General features: G+C 36.7%; 1 protein-coding gene and 1 pseudogene across 11 annotated transcripts in view; both read left to right on the forward strand.

Moving 5' to 3' along the window:
• CEP112 (centrosomal protein 112) overlaps positions 1-17,990 on the forward strand; it is a 564,728-nt gene that overhangs the window by 188,410 nt on the left and 358,328 nt on the right. The gene's annotated exons all lie outside the window — the stretch shown is intronic.
• LOC117066556 lies at positions 3,629-4,750 on the forward strand (annotated as a pseudogene).

The raw sequence follows: 17,990 nt of genomic DNA on the forward strand, positions 1-17,990 counted from the left end.
GTCCTGCTATTACTAGGTTTGACCTTGCAGTTTTTAGCTGAAAAAACATTGATTCATTTAGATAACTTAAAACATAAATTATTGTGAAGTCTGTACTCAATAAATATTGAGTTCCCACCATGTGTCAGCCAGTGTGTAGTACATTCCCATAGAACTATACAGTTTAGTTGGAGAGATATTCAAGACATTTGGCAATTCGGTACAGAATGGTAAAAGTTTAATTGGAGGAAGGTCAATAGGTTGACTGACCCAAAAAAGTGATTTAAGAGGAGAAGCTTTCTTGAGCTCAATATACCTAGCTAACTCCCAGAGAATCAGTAATTTTATTTTACTTGCTTCTGTAAACCTCCAAGTAAGAATGACTTACAGAAAGGCCAAAAAGAATACCCAAGATCAAACACATCGAATTCTGCCTGGGAAGATGGCATAACCATTCCTTCTCTCTCACTTTGCTTGTTAATAAAATATATTGGCTCAGTTCCTGAATAGAACATTTTAATGTGATTTGTAAACTATGGCATCACAAGACATCCATTTTTTTAATCTACAGAGGGACTTATTTGTTTACCTTGTCAATATGAATTAGATGAAATCAGGAGAGAACAATAATATTCATTAGGTATTAAGTTAAATAAATCTCGAACAAAACTAGGGCAGTCTTGCTTTTTTTTTTTGAGATGGAGTCTCACTCTGTCACCCAGGCTGGAGTGCAGTGGCGCGATCTCAGCTCACTGCAACCTCCGCCTCTTGGGTGCAAATGATTCTTCTGTCTCAGCCTCCTGAGTAGTTGGGATTACAGGCATGTGCCACCATGCCCGACTAATTTTTGTATTTTTTTTTTTTTTTTTTTTAGTAGAGACTGGGTTTCACTGTGTTGGTCAGGCTGGTCTCAAACTCCTGACCTCGTGATCTGCCCGCCCTGGCCTCCCAAAGTGCTGGGATTACAGGCGTGAGCCACCACACCTGGCCCAGTCTTGCTTTTTTTCTCTTTAAAATAATTAACAGCTTTCTTCATGAAGATTTCTCCATGAACTTCATGAAATGTACCATACTTTTTCTCCCTTGTTCTACTTTGCCTTTGTTCTTTTTAAATTTCTTTATCCTTTCTTCATTGGTTTATTGATTTATATTTTATAAATCTAAGGAAGAGGTAATTTCTTTAAATCAGCAGTCCTCAAATTTTTTGGCACCAGGGACTGGTTTCATGGAAGACAATTTTTCCATGGGTAGGGGGTGGGTGGGGAATGGTTTTGCGATGAAACTGTTCTACCTCAGATCATCAGGCATTAGATTCTCATAAGGAGTGTGCAAGCTAGATCTCCTGTTGGCGCAGTTCACAGTAGGGTTCACACTCCTGTGAGAATCTAATGCCGCTGCTGATCTGTCAGAAGGCGGAGCTCAGGTGGCAATGCTGGCTCGCCCAGGGTTCACCTCCTGCTGTGGCCTGGTTCCTAACAGGCCATGGACCTGTATGGTGCTTGGGGATTTGGGACCTTTGCTTTAAATAGCGGTAAGACAACAAATATTTGTTTAGTACCTACAATGTTTACATGTTGTAATATCATACTAAAGGAAATAAAAGGTTGAGAAGACAGCTCAAGATGTAATGATGTTCTTAATGATTTTCCAGTCCAGGTTAGGCATTGGAAGTACTTAGAATAACTAGGTATTAACTTGTTGACCATAACAGCAATTAAAGTTCAGAAAGATCTTTTCAGTGTGATATTAGGAGTTTATATATGTAACAATATAGTATCTTTTAGTGGTGCTGGTAGATAGTCAAAGAGCCCTGAAGTTTCTGCAGTTTTCTATATACAATATAATCATTTTCTGAGCCAAGTAACCCTCTTTAGGTACTTCAAAGGTCTTTGCCAAAATACTCAATTTTACTTGGAGTTAAAAGAAGATATTTTAGAATGTTAAATAAAATTATTCGTAGATTATTTATCCATCTTCCATATAGTTAATACCTTCATTTTGGCTAAATGTCTGGATGACCTTAACAGTACAGTCCCCAGCATAGTAGTAATAATGTAGTCTGAAAGTGAAAGGCTAAATTATTGTGAGGTCTAACTTCAAAGTAAACAGCGCAAGTTGGCTGTTTTCCCAAAAAAGAATATTGTGACTGCTACTGCTTTTGAATCTAAGAATAGCATTAGATCTGCTTGGCCTAGAGACAGTTCCATTTTGCTACAAGACAGCTTTGTGATGTAGAAATTTGCCTTGAGTATTAACAAAATTTTTTCCTTAAAAATACACAAAGATGGAAAATCTCAGTTTTAGAATGTAGTGCTATTCATTCATGTAGTTATTCTTTCTTTCATTCATTTAATAAGGGTTTATTTCCTCTGTGCATGTTGAACATATAGTAGAGAGGCTATCAGAGAAAACAGGGATATATATATATATATATAAATATAAATTTATATGCATATGAAAACATGATAGATGCTATATAAGGCAAAATACTTTAAAAACATAATAAGGTAATGGTAAGATGGACTGGTAATGGGAGGCATCTTAGAGAAGGAAAAGTCTTTAACTGAGTTGTGAAGGAAAAGTGGAGAGTAAATTATCCTGGGAGTTTGGTGCCATCCTCTCCTGTCTCTCTTGAGATGCTGGCCTCTACTAGTTTTGTTTCTTTCTATTTCCCAGCTCTCTTTCTTCATCTTGTTACATGACCAGATATACTCTTTCCTTTTCTCCTAAGGACTTCTAAGTGTCAAGTTCTTTGATTCTTTCAGATTGTAAAATTTTGTGACCATGTAGGGATAGTCTTGTGAATTGGGATGATATATAATATGTTTGAGATGTTAATGGAAAAGTTGAGTGGCTTTATTCTGACATAGTAATTGTATCAAAGACAAAAAGGCTGGGAATTGTTCTATGAGAGGATGATGTACTTGATATTTATACTCTCTCCAAGCAATTGAAACTGTCAACTCATCTTTGGGTTAGAGCTCAAGTTGATATTTCAGAACCTATCATTATTTAAGAAGGAGGATTGTAGTTAGCATTTTTCACTTTAAATGCTAACTCCTTAAAGCTCATTTGCCAGTTGCTATTGTTTCTAAGAAATGAAACTAGTTTAGTTTAATGTTGTTGCCTTACTATTCTTTTCAATTTTTGTTCTACATATGTATTAAACACTTTTGCTTCCTATTTAGTTTTTACTGTAGAAAATAATTTTAATAACCTCCAGAAGTGAAAAGTTATCTGAAACTTTAATGGTATGAGTTGTACATTTTCATTTTTCATTTTTCAAAGATAAGTTATTAAAGCATATGGGGAATTAAATAGACTCTAATGAAAGGAAGATGATGGTATAAAACCAAATAATTGCATTTTTGGAGGAGCTAAAATTCATAAACAACAAATGTGGATATTATAAGTTTGGTTAATTTTTAAGTTTTTGGTGCTGTAAACATAATAAAGCATTATTTTGAGACAGTGTATAGTCTATTTTAAAGTATTCGATTAAAACTTCCAAAACCATCTTTTTGATTAACTTTTTCAAACTCTGTTTTTATAATAAAATACAAAAATGCCTTAACGTATTTATTCTGATATTTTAAACTCTTTTTGCATTGTCATAAACATTCTAAATATTTTTAACCCTGACACTAATATGGACAAGCTTTCTATTTTTCAGTTAGTATTAAATATATGTACAGTAGTAGTTCACTAGAATATAAAAAGAAACACAACCTACAGAATGGGAGAAAATATTTGCAAACTATGCATCTGACAAAAGTCTAATATCCAACATTTATAAGGAACTTAAACAAATTTACAATTAAGAAAACCCATTAAAAAGTGGGCAAAGGACATGAATAGACTTTTCAAAAGAAGACATACATGTGGTCAACCATCATATGAAAAAACGCTCACGCACACCACGCTGGTTTGCTGCCACCACTGCCACCATCGTGCCAGCCCCTCAGGTCTCCCCAAGGCTGGGTGATGCTCCAGAGTGGGAGACAAGCCCATTTAGGAGCAGATTGGATCCAGCTTCATTCAACATTGCTACCAGTTATTTGATAAAGATAGAACCCAACTAGGCGCAATTTATATTGATGCGTCATGCCTTACATGGGAAGGACAACAGTTCCATGGGAAAGCTGCCACTGTGGAGAAGTTGTCTAGCCTTCCGTTCCAGAAAATCCAGTACAGCCTCACGGCACAGGACCATCAGCCCACGCCACATAGCTGCATCATCAGCATGGTTGTGGGCCAGCTTAAGACGTGAAGATCCCATCATGGGGTTCCACCACATGTTCCTATTAAAGAACACCAATGATGCTTGGGTTTGCACCAATGACGCGTTCAGGCTTGCCCTGCACAACTTCGGCTGATCTCCTCTCAGCCAGGCATGCTGTTTCCTCCTCCCTCGTCTTCCCAATACCATTCCCACTCCTCCAGATGGTCCAGATATCATGCACAAATGAGCAGCGCCACAGTGAGAGTGGGCACAGTGCTGTGCTGCCACCGAGGTGTTATGCATGATGTTTGGACACTAGACTAGTTGCATTTGATGGGAGAAGTTAGTGTTGTACCAGCGCATGCCTTGGAAAGACTTAAGTAATGCAAAAGTTGTCCTTTTTTTTTTTTTTAAATCTACTGACAAGTGGCTCTAGTAATCCAAAGAAGTGAAGGAGAAAGCAGCTGCTTAACTACCCAGACATTGATTTGTTCAGATGTTTCAATGCCTGATGATACAATAAAACCACAAACATTTTCTTAACAGTTTTTTTAAAAAAAGAAAAAAGCAAAAAAGCTCGACATCACTGAGCGTTAGAGAAATGCAAATCAAAACCACAATGAGATACCATCTTACATCAGTCAAAATAGTTATTACTAAAAAGGCAAAAAAAAAAAAACAAAAACAGATACCAGTGAGGTTGCAGAAAAAAAGGAACACTTATACACGGTTGGTGGAAGTGTAAATTAGTTGAGCCATTCCTCAAAGACCTAAAAACAGAAGTACCATTTGACCCAGCAATCCTATTACTGAGTATATACCCAAAGGAATAGAAAATCATGTTCTATTATAAAGACACATGCACGTGTACGTTTATTGCAGCAATATTCACAATAACAAAGACATGGAATCAACCTAAATGCCTATCAATGATAGACTGGATAAAGAAAATGTGGTACATATACACCATGGAATACTATGCAGCCATAAAAAAGAATGAGATCATGTCCTTTGCAGGAACATAGCTTGAGCTGGAGGCCATTTTCCTTAATAAACTAATGCAGGAATAGAAAACCAAATACTGCATGTTGTCACTCATAAGTGGGAGCTAAATGATGAGAACACATGGGCGTATAGAGGGGAACAACACACACTGGGTCCTATGGCAGGATGGGGGATGGGAGGAAGGAGAGGATCAGGAAAAATAACTAATGGGTACTAAGCTTAATACCTGGATGATGAAATAATCTGTACAAAAACCCCATGACACAAGTTTACCTATATAACAAACCTGCACATGTACCCCAGACTTAAAAGTTAGAAAAAAAAAATGCTTTCAGGATTATATCACTTAAATAATGAGTAAATATAGGAAAAAGAATTTAGTAATTTCTATTGGAGTTCATTTCAGCAAGTTCCTGCATTTATTAAGTTTTATAAGAAATGATGAATAAAATATTTGTCTTTAGTTCTAGAACAGACTTAAATGACTTATAGTATAAACATATTAACATGCAATTAAATTATAACAAACATGTAGACAATGGTAGATATTGTACTAGATGTAAAAGTATTACTGTATTTAAATTCTAAATTTGCTTTGACTTGAACTCTTTTAGGTGGTTTTGGGAACAGTTTGAATTTAGTGTGGGTTAAGAGCATCCAGTTGTCACCCTTCCAATTTCTAACTTAAATTACTAACTGTGTGACCTTAAGCATGATGCTTAATTTCCATGTGATTAGGCTTTACATCTATAACATGAGGATAATAATAAGATCTTCCCTCTGAGATTGTTGAGAGGCTTAGAAGAATTTATATAAAACATATAGAATAGTGTCTGTTATATAGATGTATTATTAATATTATTGTTATAAGGACCCTATTATATATGTATGTTAGCTCTGTTTACTTAGTTTCTCATTGCCTTGTAAAATCATATCAACAGGTTCTCCAGAAGAAGTAATATTTTCCTGGCATCAGTTGTTTTTTCTTTTTAAAGAAAATAGCTTTATTGAGGTATAAGTCTCACACCATAAAAATAACTTGTTTTAAGTGCACAATATATGATTTTTAGTAAATTCACAGAGTTTTGTATTTTGTAACCATCACCATAATTCAATTTTAGAACATTTTCTTTTCTTTTTTTTTTTGAGACGAGGCCTTACTCTATCACCCAGAATAAGGTGTTGAGAGTGTGTGTAAATGCATTGAAAGGGATCTTGACATTATATTTATATAAAAACATACATATATACATATGTTTTATAGCTTATGACAATAATAAAGATAAAATAAACCAATAAAGTTTTAGAAGGAAGAAATATAATAAAACATTAATGGTAGTTAAATATTGTATGCTCACCCTAGTTGGGAAGCATATGAGGTTTTAAAAAATTTATTTATGTTTTGCATATATTTTTAATTAAACGTGTCCGAGGATTCCTCAAGGTCCTGAGATACTTTCAATTTGTCCCAAATCACTTAAGCCAGTAAGGGGTGGAGCAGAGTGTAAACCAAGTTTCTGGAAATAGCTAAAGGTCTATTTTGAGTTTTTGACTGAACAGCCTTCTGTGTATTTCATATAATAAATGGAGAGTTGTCAGGGATGACGTACTTTTTTTTAAACAGGTGAGAGTTTTTCTCACCTATAATGAAAGGACACCCTACCACAGCCTGTTAAGAGAGGCTATTAGGAGGCTTATGGAATATAGAGTAGGAAAGAGAGCTTTTTAATAAGTGTACGATTATTATTATTATTATTATTTTAGACGGAGTCTCACTCTGTCACCCAGGCTGGAGTGCAGTGGCGTAATCTCGGCTCACTGCAACCTTCGCCTCCCAGATTCAAGCAATTCTTCTGCCTCAGCGTCCCGAGTAGCTGGGACTACAGCTGCATGCCATCATGCCTGCCTAATTTATTTTGTGTTTTAGTAGAGACGAGGTTTCTCTGTGTTGCCCAGGCCGGTCATGAACTCCTGAGCTCAGGCAAGCCACCGTCTCAGCCTCCCAAAGTGCTGGGATTATAGCCATGGGCCACTGCGCCCATCCAGGATTTTTAATGAAAAGAAAAAATATTCTCCATGTAAGAGGCTTCAGACTTTTTTCTTGTGTGAATTCATGTGTAATACATAGATTCATCTTTTACTTTTAGTTTATTACTTTGTAATCTTGAATCTGATTTTAGCATACTTACTTTGGTTCCTAAATATCCTAACATTTCAGGGTAAGTAAATCTCATGAATGAACTATACTTTAGGGAGATTACCCTGGCAGGAAAGAAAATATAAATTTAAGTAATGAGAAAGTGGAAGCAGGAAAATAAGGAAGATGAAGCCATCATAATAGTCCATGTAAGAGACAGTGACTCTGGGACACTGGTCAGCCCATGATGGAGAGGATGGATGCAGCCACAGCAGATCAGATGTGCCAGGAAAAGGAGCTTCTCTGGAACCCTCCAGTCTCATCTGAGTCCCTTTTCAGCATCACAGTTAATAAACTTTCACAAATAATTTCAAAGAGATAGCTGGCGAAAAGCTGCATTGTTTTACATTTTTGTTCCATATAGATATAATATAGATTGAGTACATGGAAATCTGAAGTATAAATATTGATTTTGAAAATATTTTCTTTTAGATTCAGGGAGTGCATGTGCAGGTTTATTACATGGACATATTGCCTAGTGGTGGGGTTTGGGCTTCTAGTGAAATACTGAGTTTTCGTCATTTATAAAGATACAAATGTAATGATTTTAAAAACTTTGAAACACTGGAATTTAACTTATTGTATTGTACACACACACACACGCACCCACACACACCCACACACACGTATATTTTTTCCCATGGTGTAGGATTTGAGTCAAAACATGCCGTGATGAAAAAATATTTAGGAATTGTATTAGACCGTTTTCATGCTGCTGATAAAGACATACCCGAGACTGGGTAATTTATAAAGAAAAAGAGGTTTATTGGACTTGACAGTTCTATGTGGCTGGGGAGGCCTCACAATCATGGCGGAAGGTGAAAGGCGCGTCTTATATGGCAGCAGGCAAGAGAGAATGAGAGCCAAGTGACAGGGGTTTCCCCTTAGATACCATTAGATCTTGTGAGACTTATTCACTGTCACAAGAACGGCATGGGGGAAACCATACCCATGATTCAGTTATCTCCCACTGGGTCTCTCCCACTGGGTCCCTCCCACAACACGTGGGAATTATGGGAGCTACAGTTCAAGATGAGATTTGGGTGAGGATGCAGTTGTTAGGGTAAAAATCAGACATTTTTCAAAAGAGGAATTTCAATAAAATTTCAGAGATAAATTGTTTTTAGGTGTTTCTGTTTATTGTATTTCCTAAAAAATGCCCAGAATGCTCTGAGGACTGAATAAGCCTGCTGAGGGAAGGGCTGGGTGGGCCCTGGAACAATAGCGCTTGTCCTGGGTGACTTTTTGATGTCCTAAAAGCAATGAGATCACACCCTTTGCAAGGACATGGATGGAGCTGGAAGCCATTATCCTCAGCAAACTAACGAACAGAAAACCAAACACTACGTGTTCTCACTTATAAGTGGGAAGTGAACAATGAGATCACATGGACACAAGGAGGGGAACAACACACACTGGGCCCTGTTAGGGGGTGTGGTGGGGGAGGGAGAGCATTAGGAAAAATAGCTAATGCATGCTGGGTTTATAATACCTAGGTGATGGGTTGATAGGTGCAGCAAATCACCATGGCACACATTTACATATGTAACAAACCTGCACAGCCTGCACATGTACCCTCAAACTTAAAAATTAAAAACAAAAAAGAATACACGTATATGAGAAGAATTTGCCCTATGTTCAGTCCCTGGAGTAAGCAGAACTTTCAGACTGTTCTGTGGCATTATCAAAGAACCAATAGAAGTGGGTGGACCCAGTCGGTTTGAGACCAAAGGGAAGAAGTTATTGGAGTTATTGGAGGTCTTTCCTCACTTTTACTTGTTATTTTTCCAACAAACTGACATATAGCTTCTTGAAAACGTATCTTTTCTTGCTTAATATGCATAGTTTTTATAATATTTCATTACAGTGGAGAAACGTTATTTACCCCTGAAGTTGTATTTTTAAAGAAGTTATATTTTTAAACACGAGTGGAAAAGCTTTCCTATAGCACTTTTAAATCTTCTTCATTTATCTTTTGTTGCTTGCTTGTTGTTATAAATCAACGTTTATAATATTGGTGGAAACAGGGATTAATCGTCAAATAGGAATACCTTAAAGATACTAAAACTGCAAAGTTATTATGACTGTTTTTGTACTTTTATTTGCTAGACGCTAATCTTAATAAAAGACTTAAATGGAATACTAAACAATCTTATGATTATTCATAGAAAGAGTGAACTTCCTTTTGATTAGGTTTGTTTTTTTAATGGAAAATTGCCTACTGCAAAAATTTGGATGAAGTTGCATTAAAAGCAGACAGCCTTCCAGTTTACCCAGGAGCTTGAATTTTGAATTTTGGTAGACAGGGAGAGCTAGGTTAAATTGGTCTTGTATGGGATTTTAAAGTATAACCGAATAGTATAAATCTGAATTTAGTTTTAAGATTGCCAAAGTGAGGAATTGTGACTTGATCATTTTGTTTGTAAGGTTGGTGAAAAATATCTCAAGGAATTAATAGTGATATTTAAAATGGAGAAAAACATGAATTGAGGAAACATCTAGAAATAGGCAGAAAGGAAGCCCGCAAACTTGAATAGTAAACATAAAGATTTCTGTACCTAATAAGTAAACGAAAAAATCTTTGTAGAGTCTCCTTGATAAGTTTTATTCTGTTTAGAAAACAAATTTGAACTTTAAAAAGTATTCTTGAAAGATTAGTTCTAAACACTATTCTACCGCAATGTAAAAGTAGCCTATAACTTGTGATACTTAATAAAGAATATATGGTGCTGTTTTTAACTGATGCATATATGTATTTAAAGATTATTAAGTTTGTAACTTTTGAATATATTTTTTCTATTGCTATTATTGCTAAAATTAGGAACACGTGCAATTTATAATGTATTATTCAACCAAAATATGTCAGATTTTCATATCTGAGTGTAACGTTACGTCTCGCAACATAGATACCGTATGGAGTTGGGGAGCAAGAGGGAAATATTTGACATGTATGAAATGAACTTGGATTCCACTTAACTAGAATTCAGTGAATTATATCAAAGTTCGATTAAAAGTAACCAGAATTGCTGAATTATATTATAGTTAAATTATTTAAAAACTTTATTCCTTGTCATGGCCACTCGAGTTCTAGGGTAATCCAAAAGAGAATTATTTTGTATTCCATTGTAATAGAAGGTTATGATAAAATGAACCTATCCAGAGTTCTGAAGCCAGGACATCTCAGAACCCGATGCCCAAGGTGTATTATCTGGGTATTGCTGTTGGTTATTCAGGGACCAGGGGCTCCTTAATTAGCAGGTGATGAATCCTGACAGATCTCCACAGTGACAGGGCAGCACTGAGTTCAACGTGAAGTTCCCCAGTCGCTGCTCTTCTCCTCTCCCAAGCACACAGATTTCTCCATGCCAGATGGCCACTGCCCAGGGCTTGGGAGAGCTGATACAGGCATTCCCTTAGCCTTCTGGCTGGTGTCACAGTAGGTTGTGTGCCCCTCTAGTCCACTGGCTCTGAGCTCAGCTCAGCACTGGGACTTCCCTAGGAATTGCAGTCCTTTTGGCCTAGACTGCCCCTCAAGTTCACTTAGGGTCCCAGAGCACTCCAGCCTGTGGTGGCAAGGCTTGCTGAAACTCAAGTTCTGACCTTTGGGATGAGCGATTCACCTCTGGGCATGGGCCAGTCCAGGTGCTGTCTCTGCAGGCAGATGTCAGCTGACTACAGCCTGGTTCTCTTTTACACCATGACAGCGCAGCACTAAGTCCAATGCAAAGCCTCACAGTCTCTGTGCTCTCCTTCTCCCAAGAACACGGATGCTATCTGGCTGGTGGATGGGGGAGGAGTGGCATCAGCAGGTCAAGACTGTTTTTCCTACCCTCTTTGATGTATCTTTCAGCCATATGAAATTAAAAGTAGGTACTGTGATTGCTCACTGATTTGTGGTTCCTGTGATGGTGCTTTTTGTATATAGTTGTTAAAATTTGGTGTTTCTGTTGAGGGGAAGAATTACGTAAGCTTCTATTTGGCCGTCTTGCTCTGCCCTTCACTCTGTGTCTTTTAATTGGAGAATTGAGTTCATTAACATTCAATTTTATTATTGATCAGTAAGGACTTACTATTATTATTTTGTTGTTTGTGTTCTGGTTGTTTGGTAACTTCTCTTTCCCTTTCTTCCTTTATGGTTACATGATTTTCTTTGGTGATATGTTTTAATTAATTGCTTTTTATTTTTAGTAAATCTATGATAGATTTTTGCATTGTGGTTACTATGAGCCTGACAAAAAGCATTTTATAGCGATGACAAGTTATTTTAAAGAGATGAAAATTTATCTTAGATCTGAAAGTATAGAAACAAACAAAAAATGAAAAAACGTATATATGTTATCTCTCCACATTTAGACTTTATGTTGTCTCAGTTACACATCTTTTTATTGCCTGTCTCTTAACAGGTTCCTGTAGGTAGTACTGTTTTTGATAGGCTTGTCTTTTTGGTTTCATACTAGAGTTATGAGTGAATTGCACAGCACAGTTAACAGTATTAGACTATTCTGGGTTTGTTCATATACTTAATTTTACCAGTGGGTTTCATACCTTCACATGTTGTCTTTTTGCGCATTAGTAGTTTTTTCTTTCCAATGGAAAAACTCCCTTTAGCATTTCCTGTAAGATGGTTCTGGTATTGGTGAATTCTCTCAACTTTTGTTTGTCAGGGAAAGACTTTATTTCCTTTTCATATTTGAAGGATGGTTTTGCTGTATATAGTATTTTTGTATGACAGTTTTTTTCTTCTTTCAGAACTTTGAAACTGTCATCCTGCTCCCTCCTGGGCTGTATGGTTTTCCCTGAGAGGTCTATTGCCAGATGAATTGGAACTTCTTTATATTATTTGCTGCTTTTCTCTTGCTCCTTTTAGGATTCTCTCTTTGTCCTTGGTTTTTGAGTGTTCGATGTTTATATGCCTTGGGATAGTCTTATTTCGGTTAAATCTGTTTGGTGTTTTCTTTTTTCTTTTTTCTTTTTTTTTTGAGACGGAGTCTCGTTCTGTCGCCCAGGCTGGAGTGCAGTGGCGCAATCTCGGCTCACTACAAGCTCCGCCTCCTGGGTTCGTGCCATTCTCCTGCCTCAGCCTCCTGACTAGCTGGGACTACAGGTGCCTGCCACCGCACCCGGCTAATTTTGTTTTTCTTGTATTTTTAGTAGAGACAGGGTTTCGCCATGTGTCAGCCAGGATGGTCTCGATCTCCTGACCTCGTGATCTGCCCACCTCGGCCTCCCAAAGGATTGGGATTACAGGCGTGAGCCACCGTGTCCGGCCCTGTTTGGTGTTTTCTTACCTTCTTTTACCTGGACATTTATCTCTTTCTTAAGTTTTGGAAAGTTTTCTTTTATTATTTCTGTGAATAAACTTTCTACCTCTCACTGTTTCTCAACTGCCTCTTGGACACCAATAATTCTTAGATTTTGTCTTCTAAGATAATTTTCTATATCTTGTAGGAGATCTTCTTTTTTTCTCATTCTTTTTTCTTCTTTCTCCTCTCAATGTGTGTTTTCAAATAGCCAGTCTTCAAGCTCACAGGTCTTTCTCTACTTGATCCATTCTGCTGTTGAGAATCTCAAATGAATTTTTCAGTTCAGCAAATGTATTTTTCAACTCTAAAATTTGTTTGATCTTTTAAAATTACTTTAATTTCTTTGTTAGATTTCTCTGATAAATTTATGAATTGCTTTTCTGTGTTATCTTGGAAATCACTGAGTTTTCTTAAAAATACTACATTGAATTCTTGGTCAGAGAGTTCACATATCACCATTTCACACTAGTCAGTTGCTGGTTCCTTGCTCTATCTCTTTGAGGAGTTTGTGGTTCGTTGTTTGCTGTTGTTTCTTGAGGATGTTCATCTGTGTCTTTGCATTGAAGGATTATTTATTCAGTTTTCCTTGCCTGACTTGTTTTGTTTTTTATTGGATATGTTTGCTTTAGGGATTTGTTGATTTCTTTCTTTCTTTTTTATCTGGGTAGATCGCTGCCTCCTTTTTGTCACTAGATGGCACCTTAAGCCCAGGTTTTGCTTGCTTCTAGTAAACAGAGTGCCACCTGTCCTGAATGTGGGAAGTCCTAAATGGGATATCCTAGTAGTGTGGGAAGGCGGATTAGGAGTTTGTGCCTAGGGGACCAGTGCTGTTGAATAGTCACTCTGATTTGGTGTCTTTTTTGGCCAAGTTACAAAACAGAGTTTCCAGCATTGAGAATGATAGACTCACCTCTCCCTTTGTCTCTGGCTATTCTCAGGAATATTTCTCCCTTCAGGAACTCACAATGTTTCCTGTGGCTTAAGGCAGGGACAGGTCTTCTGCCAGGGAACCCAAGATGTTGGAGAAACTGGTTGTTCACCTTGATCTTTTTCTAGTGTAGAAACTCTGAGTTGAGGGGAAACTTTCTGCATGCCTGGGCAGATTGGAGGGGAGGGACATTGTATATATGGAAGCGTGGTTCTCCTACTCTCTGCTCAGAGTTTTTTTTTTTTTTTTTTTTTAACTTCTCTGTGGTCCTGGGAACTGCCTCATTCTCATATTTGAGTTGTGTGATATTGCTGGTGATAATCTCAGTGCTGTATGTTTGTTTTGGTTTTCTGTGTGGGAGAGTGAAGCCAGCTTCTATGCCGCCATTTTGAAACCAGAAATCTGAATCACATGTAATTCTCTTTTTTTCTGTTTATGCTAGGATACAGTAAGACATCAGCATTTTAAATTTTCCCTTAAAAATTGTAAGTTTAGTGAGTTTATTTCTAATATTGTTTTCCTTTCTTAGCATTTATTTTCCATTTTCACTTTTGTGGCTGTTTTATCATTCTTGCATATTTCTAGTTTCTTTCTCATATTTTCATATGTTGTTTTTGTCCTCTGAGTATATGGGACATTTTACAACATCACTGATTTGCGTTTTTGCTCTTTGCCACTTCCATTATGAATTTTTATGGTGCTCCGCATTTTTGCTTTTTTTCTATTTTTCATCTTAATCATACCCCCTTTTAAATATTATTCTCTTTTTGTCTTAGCTAATTCTTAAGATTTTACCTTCTATTTCATAAAGATGGTCTTTTTTCAGATTCCTCATACTTTTTTGATATTTTCTTCTGGATACTATATGAGATTATTTTGATAGTAGATTTTTGTCCTGTGTTTATAGAATGTTGCTCTTTTCCCCTGGTTCTAGAATAGCTTTTAGTCTCCAATTGGTATTTTTTTCCTCATTACTCAATAATGAATAAGGAAGATTTTGTCCAGTCTTGGTGTTTTATGTATTTAACAAACACTTATTGAGCTCTCACTGTTTGTACACTTTTCTAGGGACTTTCTGACATTAGCCTACTGTGTATTTTGGGTATGGATTGTCTTGTGTCTTCTCCATGTCAACTTGTATAATGGTCATATTCTCTTGAAGATTTTCAGCTGGATAAAAACATTGCTCAGCTGCCAATGAAGTTCCAAGTTTCTAGGATTATTTTACCTATAGAAACTCTGCTTTACTGGTGATATATCTTTTTATAAGTCTTTGATTTTTTGAATGAAAGAATGAATTTTATAGTTCTCAGTATGTTTTGAACTCAGATTTTTTTCCTCTTTTTGTGTCCATGTGTACTCCTTTAGCTGTGGAGATAATGGTTCCCTGCATATAGTACACCAACATCATTTGTACTTTACTTTAATCCGATGTGTTTTGGGAGTTGCTGGCTCTGAATGGTTGTGTGCAAAACACTAGTAGATGTTAGAAAAACGTACCACCATGGAAGGAAAAAGCATTATCACAGAAGAATCACACATAGTAAATATTTTGATTTGTTTCAACACAGAATCTTTGACTTGAGGGAGGTAGAATTTGTCTTCCTATATAATTTTTCTTAGGTTCTGTTTCCTGAAGCTAATTTACATTTGCTTTCAGGTAGATCTGTATAGATACATTTTTAATTAGTCTATTTCCATGTACTTTATAGTTGTTAGAGATTCTGCCCAGGTTCTTTGACTGTGTTTTCTGTTTATCTGAGTTATTGCTGTTATTGCGATGTTTTATTTTTTCCCCCTTTCTCTTTCTAGATATTTTAGTGAGCACTTGGGGGAGACTATTGGAGAGATGTTAGCCAGATACCATTTTATCTATGAAACCTAGAGCTATTCTTACTCTGATTTTTTGATAGGATTCTTTTTGAAATGTGATCTCTTACTTCAGTTCTCTTTACAGTTGCATAATGAGCAAGTTTAGGATAAGTCAGCATCATCACTTTTGGAATAAATTATTGTGATTTTCTATAGATTCAATTATAGATTGCTTTGTAGGCCTAAAATTTAAATGCACACTGACCTTTCCATTACTTTGAAGCTTGGTTTCTTAAAAAAAAATAAAAACAAAAAGCCCTTGATCTCAGCTTGCTTTGTGGTCTTATGCCTCATCTTCAAGAGGATAGAGTGAGGCATGTGGAGCTGCATGACCTCCTGAGCAGTGGAACATGGTTAGCTTTCTACAAAATTAATAAGTGAATCAAAGGCTGACTTATGATCTCCCAAATGGTTTTTCTTTTACTCCAGAAAAAGCATCATTTTCCCTGTTGTCACGAAGCATTCTTTGATTTTTCACACCATTGAATATATGCTTTATTAATATAGTAGACCATAGACAACTTCTTCTGAAGCTTTGATCCCTTAAAAAATTATTCCCACCACTATTTGTTCATGGAGTGTGTAGTAAAGCCTGAGCCATCACTTTTAGACTGACAGGTGGTCCTCCTCTACCTCTCCTGTCATCCAAGAGTGGCACTATTTCTATTCTTGTGACTCCAGGCCAAAATATTTGTTTCTGGTTTCATTAATGTTCATCTTTTAACTCTTGCCTTCTTGTATTTTGTTAATTTATAGAGTGTTGTCTTTGTACCAATCCTTCCACCAGTTCTTTGCTTCCTCTTACAATTATTGCATCTTCCTCCATTTTGAAATGTAATTCAGGGCCGTCTTGGTATCTCTCAACTACATTGGTCCTTTCGACATTGAGATATGAGTAAGTATCCATCTTAAAACTTTTTTCTTAGTCTCACTCCAACCCCTTCAACTGTGGCTGCTGTCTCCTTCTTTGTTTTTATAGTCAGGTTTCTTTAAGGAGTTCTTTTACTCATCGCCTCAGATTTTTCATCATCTACCTTCAAGCCAGTGCAGTTTGGGCTCTTCCCTAATGTTACCAAAACTTCTCCTCCGAGGGATACCAGTGACCTTCAATCCAGATTTCGTTCAATCTTTCTTCCTTAGGACATTTTCTTCTTCATTTTCTGTGGCACACATTCTTTTGATTTTCCTCATCCCATTTGGTCTTCTTTGCATGTTCATCCTACTCTTGTCTTACTCTAGATTCTTTCATGAGACAATCCAATTAGAAACTATAGCTTCAGTAACTATCATTCTGTGCTATCATTACAGCAATGATATACAAATATGTATCTTGGCCTTGGGGCTATTTGCTTACTTTATGGCACTTATTACTATATGATATTTTAATATTTTTATGTATGTTCCAGTTTAAAATTCTACTTTAAAATGTGTGTTATGCAGAGTTCCAGGATTGTGTCGTATAAGCCATTCGTTTCTTTCATAGTATTCTTCTGTAGCTTACTCTTTTTTTTTTGTTTGTTTTTGAGACGGAGTCTCGCTCTGTCCACCAGGCTGGAGTGCAGTGGCGCTATCTCGGCTCACTGCAAGCTCCGCCTCCCGGGTTCCCGCCATTCTCCTGCCTCAGCCTCCCGAGTAGCTGGGACTACAGGCGCCCGCCATGGCTCCCGGCTTTTTTTTGTATTTTTAGTAGAGACGGGGTTTCACCGTGGTCTCGATATCCTGACCTTGTGATCCGCCCGCCTCGGCCTCCCAAAGTGCTGGGATTACAGGCGTGAGCCACCACGCCCAGCCTTCTGTAGCTTACTCGTATCTTTGCTTCTTTTGTGCTTTTTTTCTTGTCTGTTTTGTTGGTGGTCTGTTCAGGTTCAGGCTTTCCAGCAGGTGTTTTAAATTCCTGGGCTGCAGGTTGAGTCATCTGCATATATATTTAGTTTGGCCTGCACAATGTTTTGAAAATTTTCAATTAGTTGCCAGCATTATAGAATCAGAAGATTTCACATAAATTTTAGGTTTCCAGTTTCTTTTGAACTATGTGAGATCTGGCAACACTGACCCCTGCCTTGTCAAGGCAACAAGTGGAACTGGTTGGTTATAACAGAAGTCACAACTGCCTTTAAAGTATCACTGTCATAGAGACGACATTTTATGTTCTCTGTGCAATGAAATTAGAAATCAATAATAAGCAGCCAGTTTAAAAGAAAAAAACCCTGGATTTAAGTTTGGAAGCTTAAAATTGTATTTTTAAATAAGTTAGGGTTAAAAAGAAAATCACAATAAAATTGTCAAATATTTAAAATTGAAAGATAATGACAACATTACTCATCAAATGTTGTAGAGTATCTCTAAATTGGTATCTAGACTGAAATAAGCTAAACCTTAACCTCAAAGTGCTAGATAAAAAGCAACAAAGTAAATGTGAAAAATGTAGTAAAACTAAAAGCAGAGATCAGTGAAATCAGAAACACAATGTAGAGAAATACCAAA

This window comes from Trachypithecus francoisi, unplaced genomic scaffold, assembly GCF_009764315.1.
Source record: "Trachypithecus francoisi isolate TF-2019V2 unplaced genomic scaffold, Tfra_2.0 Lachesis_group20, whole genome shotgun sequence".
Lineage (NCBI taxonomy): Eukaryota > Metazoa > Chordata > Mammalia > Primates > Cercopithecidae > Trachypithecus > Trachypithecus francoisi.